Raw genomic sequence first — 8,796 nt, forward strand, 5'->3', positions numbered from 1 at the left:
ACATTTTCACAATATTTATTCTTCCAATCCAGGAGCATGGCACATTTTTCCATTTCTTGGTGTCTTCCTCAATTTCTTTCATGAGTACTTCCTAGTTTTCTGCATATGGATTCTTAGCCTCTTTGGTTAGGTTTATTCCTAGGTATCTTATAGTTTTGGGTGCAATTGTAAATGGGATTGACTCCTAATTTCTCTTTCTTCTGTCTTGTTGTTGGTGTACAGAAATGCAACTGATTTCTGTGCATTGATTTTATATCCTGACACTTTACTGAATTCCTGTACAAGTTCTAGCAGTTTTGGAGTGGAGTCCTTTGGGTTTTCCACATATAGTATCATATCATCTGTGAAGAGTGATAGTTTGACTTCTTCTTTGCTGATTTGGATGCCTTTCATTTCTTTTTGTTGTCTGACTGCTGAGGCTAGGACTTCTAGTACTATGTTGAATAGCAGTGGTGATAATGGACATCCCTGCCGTGTTCCTGACCTTAACGGAAAAGTTTTCAGTTTTTCTCCATGGAGAATGATATTTGCGGTGGGTTTTTCATAGATGGCTTTGATAATATTGAGGTATGTGCCCTCTATCCCTACACTTTGAAGAGTTTTGATCAGGAAGGGATGCTGTACTTTATCAAATGCTTTTTCAGCATCTATTGAGAGTATCATATGGTTCTTGTTCTTTCTTTCTTTTTTTTTTTTAAGATTTTATTTATTTATTTGACAGACAGAGATCACAAGTAGGCAGAGGCAGGCAGAGAGAGAGGAGGAAGCAGGCTCCCTGCTGAGCAGAGAGCCCGATGCAGGGATCGATCCCAAGACCCTGGGATCGTGACCTGAGCCGAAAGCAGAGGCTTTAACCCACTGAGCCACCCAGGCGCCCCTTGTTCTTTCTTTTATTAATGTGTTCTATCACATTGATTTGCGGATGTTGAACCAACCCTGCAGCCCTGGAATAAATCCCACTTGGTCGTGGTGAATAATCCTTTTAATGTACTGTTGAATCCTATTGGCTAGTATTTTGGGGAGAATTTTTGCATCTGTGTTCATCAAGGATATTGGTCTGTAGTTCTCTTTTTTGGTGGGATCCTTGTCTGGTTTGGGGATCAAGGTGATGCTGGCCTCATAAAATGAGTTTGGAAGTTTTCCTTCCATTTCTATTTTTTGGAACAGTTTCAGGAGAATAGGAATTAGTTCTTCTTTAAATGTTTGGTAGAATTCCCCTGGGAAGCCGTCTGGCCCTGGGCTTTTGTTTGTTTGGAGATTTTTGATGACTGTTTCAATCTCCTTACTGGTTATGGGCCTGTTCAGGTTTTCTATTTCTTCCTGGTTCAGTTGTGGTAGTTTATATGTCTCTAGGAATGCATCCATTTCTTCCAGATTGTCCAATTTGTTGGCGTAGAGTTGCTCATAGTATGTTCTTATAATTGTCTGTATTTCTTTGGTGTTAGCTGTGATCTCTCCTCTTTCATTCATGATTTTATTGATTTGAGTCCTTTCTCTTTTCTTTTTGATAAGTCTGGCCAGGAGTTTATCAATCTTATTGATTCTTTCAAAGAACCAGCTCCTAGTTTTGTTGATTTGTTCTATTGTTTTTTTTGTTTCTATTTCATTGATTTCTGCTCTGATCTTTATGATTTCTCTTCTCCTGCTGGGTTTAGGGTTTCTTTCTTGTTCTTTCTCCAGCCCCTTTAGGTGTAGGGTTAGGTTGTATACTTGAGACCTTTCTTGTTTCTTGAGAAAGGCTTGTAGCGCTATATATTTTCCTCTCAGGACTGCTGTTGTTGTGTCCCACAGATTTTGAACCGTTGTGTTTTCATTATCATTTGTTTCCATGAATTTTTTCAATTCTTCTTTAATTTCCTGGTTGACCCATTCATTCTTTAGAAGGATGCTGTTTAGTCTCCATGTATTTGGGTTCTTTCCAAATTTCCTCTTGGGATTGAGTTCTAGCTTCAGAGCATTGTGGTCTGAAAATATGCAGGGCATGATCCTAATCTTTTGATACCGGTTGAGACCTGATTTAGGACCCAGGATGTGATCTATTCTGGAGAATGTTCCACGTGCACTAGAGAAGAATGTGTATTCTGTTGCTTTGGGATGAAATGTTCTGAATATATCTGTGATGTCCATCTGGTCCAGTGTGTCATTTAAGGCCTTTATTTCCTTGTTGATCTTTTGCTTGGATGATCTGTCCATTTCAGTGAGGGGAGTGTTAAAGTCCCCTACTATTATTGTATTATTATTGATGTGTTTCTTTGATCTTGTTATTAATTGGTTTATATAGTTGGCTGCTCCCACGTTAGGGGCATAGATATTTAAAATTGTTAGATCTTCTGGTTGGGCAGACCCTTTGAGTATGATATAGTGTCCTTCCTCATCTCTTATTATAGTCTTTGGCTTAAAATCTAATTGACCTTATATAAGGATTGCCACCCCAGCTTTCTTCTGATGCCCATTAGCGTGGTAAATTGTTTTCCACCCCCTCACTTTAAATCTGGAGGTGTCTTCGCGTCTAAAATGAGTTTCTGGTAGGCAACATATTGATGGGTTTTGTTTTTTTATCCATTCTGATACCCTGTGTCTTTTGATTGGGGCATTTAGCCCATTAACATTCAGGGTAACTATTGAGAGATATGAATTTAGTGCCATTATTAGCCTGTAAGGTGACTGTTACTGTATATTGTCTCTGTACCTTTCTGATCTACTACTTTTAGGCTCTCTTTCCTTAGAGGACCCCTTTCAATATTTCCTGTAGAGCTGGTTTGGTGTTTGCAAATTCTTTCAGTTTTTGTTTGTCCTGGAAGCTTTTTATCTCTCCTTCTATTTTCAGTGATAGCCTAGCTGGATATAGTATTCTTGGCTGTATGTTTTTCTCGTTTAGTGCTCTGAATATATCATGCCAGCTCTTTCTGGCCTGCCAGGTCTCTGTGGATAAGTCTGCTGCCAATCTAATATTTTTACCATTGTATGTTACAGACTTCTTTTCCTGGGCTGCTTTCAGGATTTTCTCTTTGTCACTAAGACTTGTAAATTTTACTATTAGGTGACTGGGTGTGGACCTATTCTTGTTGATTTTGAGGGGGGTTCTCTGCATCTCCTGGATTTTGATGCTTGTTCCCTTTGCCATATTAGGGAAATTCTCTCCAATAGACCTTCTGCTCCCCTCTCTCTTTCTTCTTCTTCTGGAATCCCAATTATTCTAATGTTGTTTTGTCTTATGGTGTCACTTATCTCTCGAATTCTCCCCTCATGGTCCAGTAGCTGTTTGTCCCTCTTTTGCTCAGCTTCTTTATTCTCTGTCATTTGGTCTTCTATATCACTAATTCTTTCTTCTGCCTCATTTACCCTAGCAGTGAGAGCCTCCATTTTTTATTGCACCTCATTAATAGCTTTTTTGATTTCAACTTGGTTAGATTTTAGTTCTTTTATTTCTCCAGAAAGGGCTTTTATATCTCCAGAGAGGGTTTCTCTAATATCTTCCATGCCTTTTTCGAGCCCGGTTAGAACCTTCAGAATTGTCATTCTGAACTCTAGATCTGACATATTGCCAATGTCTGTATTGATTAGGTCCCTAGTCTTCGGTACTGCCTCTTGTTCTTTTTTTTTTTTGTGGTGAATTTTTCCTCCTTGTCACTTTGTCCAGATAAGAGTATATGAAGGAGCAAGTAAAATACTAAAAGGGTGGCAAAGACCCCAGAAAAATGTGCTTTAACCAAATTAGAAGAGACCCCAAATTGTGGGGGGGGAGAGAAAGGGGATAAAAAGAGGTTCAGAAAAAAAAGAAAAAAATTAAAAAAGAAAACAAATAAAGAAAAAATATAAAAAAGAAAGAAAAATATATATATTAGATAAACTAGTTTAAAAACGTTAAAAAAGAAAAGAGTAAAAGTTTAAAAAAATTTAGCAGAAGAAGAAAAAAGAAAAAAAAATTAACCGCAAGACTAAAGAATCATGGGGAGAAAACCATGAGTTCCGTGCTTTGCTTTCTCCTCCTCTGGAATTCCGCTGCTGTCCTAGGTATTGAACCTGCTTTCCTTGGTAGATGAACTTCGTCCTGGCTGGATATTTTGTTGATCTTCTGGGGGAGGGGCCTGTTGTAGTGACTCTCAAGTGTCTTTGCCCGAGGCGGGATTGCACCGCCCTTACCAGCGGCTGGACTAAGTAATCCGCTAGGGTTCACTTTCGGGAGCTTTTGTTCCCTGAACGCTTTCCGTAGAGTTCTGGAGGACGGGAATGAAAATGGCGGCCTCCCAGTCTCCGGCCCGGAGGAGCCGAGAGCCCGGGACCCCACTCCTCAGTGTGCCTCCAGAGAACAGCGCCCAATCACTCCTGTATCCCCGGCCTCCAGCCACGCTCTGAGCTCACCCAGCCCGTGACCAGTTCAAGGTAACCCCGAGCTGAGTGCTCAGTCCTCATCTCTGTCTCTATAGCCGGCTTCTCCATTCTAATACCTGCGAGCTCTGCAACACTCTGACACCCCCATCCTTCTGTGACCCTGCAGGACCTGGGGCTATGCTGACCCCTCGTGGGCTTCACCCTGGTTTAGCCCCTGGAGCAATGTCCCTCAGTGGAACAGACTTTTAAAAGTCCTGATTTTGTGCTCCGTTGCTCCGCCGCTTGCCGGGAGCCGGCCCCTCCCCCCGCGGTCTATCTTCCCATCGTTTTGGATTCACTTCTCCGCCAGTCCTACCTTTCAGAAAGTGGTTGATTTTCTGTTTCTAGAGTTGCTGTTCTTCTTCTCTTCCCTCTCCCGTTGGATTTGTAGGTGTTTGCAATGTTTAGATAAGCTATCGAGCTGATCTCCTGCTACCTGATGTAGTCTCCGTCTGCTACTTCTCCGCCATCTTGACTCCTCCCCCCGAAGACTTAGAATATTTTAAAAAAGAATTTAAAATTTCCCCTTGGGAGTTTATTATACTGACTACATATTTGAGATGATAATATTTTAGGTATGTCAGATGAAATAACATATATTATTAAAATTAGTTTGACCTGATTTCTTTTTTGATGTAGCTATCAGAAAAGGTAAAATTAATATGTGACTTACAGTATATACCTATTGCACAACATTCTTCTTGATAAAAATTACAAGATGGGGAAAAGTCTGTTTTCTAACAGTATTAGGAGATGGGATATGTTTAATGGTTTAATATTACCTGCAGGTCAGCATGCAAACTTGAAAGGGGCAAACCAGCCTCATGAGCTTCCTGAAGAGATATATGATGTCTCCCAGGAAGTACTGGTGCCCAACATAATGTGGCCAGACTCTGATCAGGGGGAAAATCAAGTAACACTTAACCAAGGGACAGTCTAGCCTGTACTCTCCAAATATATTGATGCCATAAAAGACAAAGAAAGGTTGAGAAATCAGAAAGTATACACACACTGAAGTATTTAGAGACTGAGAATCACAGGGTCTGTAATTTACTCTCAACTAGCACAAGTTTTTGTAGCTATAGAGAGAGAGAGCAAGGGGGAATTCACTGAATTCTTTTAACATCTTTTCCATACATTTGAGAAATTTTGGAGTAGGATATTAAATGATTTTTTTTAAAGATTGTATTTATTGATTTGAGAGTGAGAGAGGGAGAGCATGAGTGGAGGGGAGGGGCAGAGGGAGAGGCAGAGGGAGAGGGAGAAGCAGACTCCCCGCTGAGCAGGGAAACTGGCATGCAACTGGATCCCAGGACCCTGGGATCATGACTTGAGCTGAAGGCAGACGGTTAACTGACTGAGCCACCCAGGAGCTCCAGTATTAAATGATTCTCAACGATAAATTTTTTTTAAAAGCTTATGAGAGGGAGCACTGTGGAAAGTGCCAGAAAGTTCTTGCTCTTACAGAGGGCCCCATCCTACTCTTCTCTGGATATGCCCTTCTCCACAGGGCTGGGAAACTACGGGGCCAGTGGGATGCATCTGCCCAGAGCCCACCAAGCCCATTCTAGAGTCTCCAAGAACCCTTGCAATTCCCTGCCATGTGACCCTGAACCACTTGCGGACTCATGTCTCTGATGCCAGGACCACACGGAAGGGGTACACAACCCAAGCCTAGAGGGATAGATGTTCTCAGGGAGTGTCGTGTGAAGTTTGAACAAGCAGGCCAGGGTGTCTACACCGCTCAAGGGATGCTCCTGGCTGTTCAGGATGGAGTGGGGGGTGGGGTGGGGGGGCTAGGGGTAGGGTGGGAGGTGGAGTTGGGGAGAGAAGGCAGCCATCTGCACCTGCTGTTCAGTGTAGAACTCCAAGGGGTCTGAAAAGTCTAAATTCAGGCCTGGCTTTATAAGTCATTGTGAAGGTCTGCTTGTTTAAGTCAGATAATAAACCCATTTTTGTATAGCTGGCCAGCTCGATGTGATGTATCACTTTAAAGCATTTAACCGTATGGTATATGGGGCTGCATTCATGCTCTTGCCCCAGGCCCTGCCATGCTGGGGACGTGACCGAGGCCAGGAGGCCTAGAGAAGCCTATGGCACAAGCTCACCATTGCTGCCACCTCTTGGTTTTCATTAAAAGGGGTGGCGGTGGAGGGACACGTCCCAACCCGATGGGAAGACCAGACCCTACAATAATATGGGAGGACGGGCAGGAACCTGGAGTGAACACATGGGGAGACTGAGAGAACTCAAGAAGACCCTTGAGCAAGCACCTGAGGGAAAACACACACACCGTGTAGGAAAATCTCTCACAGGTACAGACGGGTGACACTGAGAAGGAAGCGCTGTTTACTGTGGCAAGGATCAGATGGCCAGGCCCCACAGGGTGCGGATTATCTGGAAAACTCTTGAGGAGGACCTCCAGTCCTTTAAGTCTCATATCCCAAAGGGGGTTGGAGGTGGGATTAGTATCCTGGATCCCAGGAGTGGGACCTGGAACCCCAGCCTGGGCTCTACCAAGCAGTCTCCTTGGAGACTTAGCAGTGCTGGCTACCAGGAAGGTCTCAATGGGCAGCCCTGGGGTGCTGGAAAGGCTCCAGCCTGGAGGTTCTGACCAGCTCCTTCTGGGTGTTGACACCCTTAGGAAAGCCCACACATCCAAGAGCTGTCATTTCTCACTCCTCACTTGGCCAGCTGCTTCTCATTACCCAGGTCTAAGCTTCAATGATATCCTCTCAGAGGTTGCCCCGACAACCCCGTTAAGGACCCCTTCCCCCCGGGGATGTTTTCATTCACCCTCTTCCATGGTCTTCATAGTACTTCAGACTTCTGGGGGCGTCTTGTATATTTCTTTATTCTCTTGTTCTTATCAGGCTTCCTCCGAAACTAGAACTTTTTGGGAACAAGGAGTTTTACCTGTTTTACTTATCACTGTAGCCTAGTCTAATTCTTGAGAAAGTGCAGACATTCACAATAAACATTTGTTTCAAAATGCAAAAAAAAGAAAAAAGAAAAAGCTTCTCTATGTAGGAAGCATAAATAGCAAACCTCACAGGGTCATAGAACGTAATAGCTCAAAGAGCTGACAGCAAGCCAGAAATTAATATGCATATTTTTATACTAAAAAGTCAACGTATTCACTTTCTACTGCTATATAACAAATGACCAGAAACTTTGTGGCTTCAAGCAACCCAAATTTACTACCTCAGTTTCCATGGAGTTTGGCGTGTTTTGGCTAAGTCCTCTGCCCAGAGTCTCATAATGTAATGAATCAGCCTCATCTGGAGGCTTGACTGGGGAAAGGTGTATTTTCACGCCCTCCCTGGTTGTTGATCAAGTTCAGTTCCTTGTGGTTGTAGGACTGAGGTCCCTGGTGTCTCACTAGCTGTGAAACGGCAGTGCTCTTAGCTGCTAGAAGCTGCTCTCAGCTTCTGGTCACGCGACCCCTCCACCTCCGCTATGGAGAACACACACACACGATTCTTTCCATGCTTTGAATCTCTCACATTTCCCTCTGCTACCAGCCAGAGAAAATGCTTCATTTTCAAGGGACTTAGGTGGTGACATCAGGCCCACCTGGATAATCTCCTTATCTTAAGGTTAATTAAGTAACAAGCTAAACCCAGGAATAAAATCTATCACCTTCACATTCCTGGGAATTATTTAGAACACATGCACTAGGGCAGGGAAATCTTTGGGGACATCCTAGAAATCTGTCTATCATGGGCAAGTTCATTTTCCTGTCTACCTTATTGCATATTAATTTGTTTTGATAAATGTTTATATATATTTGTATTTAAGTACAAATATATATGTTATATGTTTATATATTTTATTTATAAATTATATATAATATCAAATTATAGTTAATAGGTTATATGAAAAAATTATATATTACAATATATTATAAATATATTTACATATGCAACTATTACATATACAAATATATAAATATGTACATATCAGAAAAATAAATATCCAAATACATATTTGCATATTATTTGTATAAAACAATATTTAACTAGAATTTACTGTGCTGGGAAAATGTAGGACAGCTCCTGTGGTGTGACCTACTGTCTGTCCCCCACTGCATAGCCACTCTGAAAAGTCTAGATAGAATGGGTCCATCACAGAGGTACTTTGAGCATCCCATGAGGCAAAGAGTGAGAGAAAAAGGACAGCAGCCTATAGGTGTTCCATCTATTTTTACTGAAGCTGAATCAATAGCCTTAGCCTCCATCACTGCAGAGTGCCCTAGACTGGGGTGGCTGGTGGCAGGATGCTGGGCCACGGCACAGGCTGAAGGAGGGAGCTTCTGCCACTATATAGGGTAGGGAAAGCCATTTGAACTTCTGACCTGGAGTCAGAGAGACATGAACTTTAATCCCATCTCTCCCCCTTGCCAGCTCTGCAACCCTGAGTAAT

The sequence above is a fragment of the Meles meles genome, chromosome 8, assembly GCF_922984935.1.
Source record: "Meles meles chromosome 8, mMelMel3.1 paternal haplotype, whole genome shotgun sequence".
Classification (NCBI taxonomy): Eukaryota; Metazoa; Chordata; class Mammalia; order Carnivora; family Mustelidae; genus Meles; species Meles meles.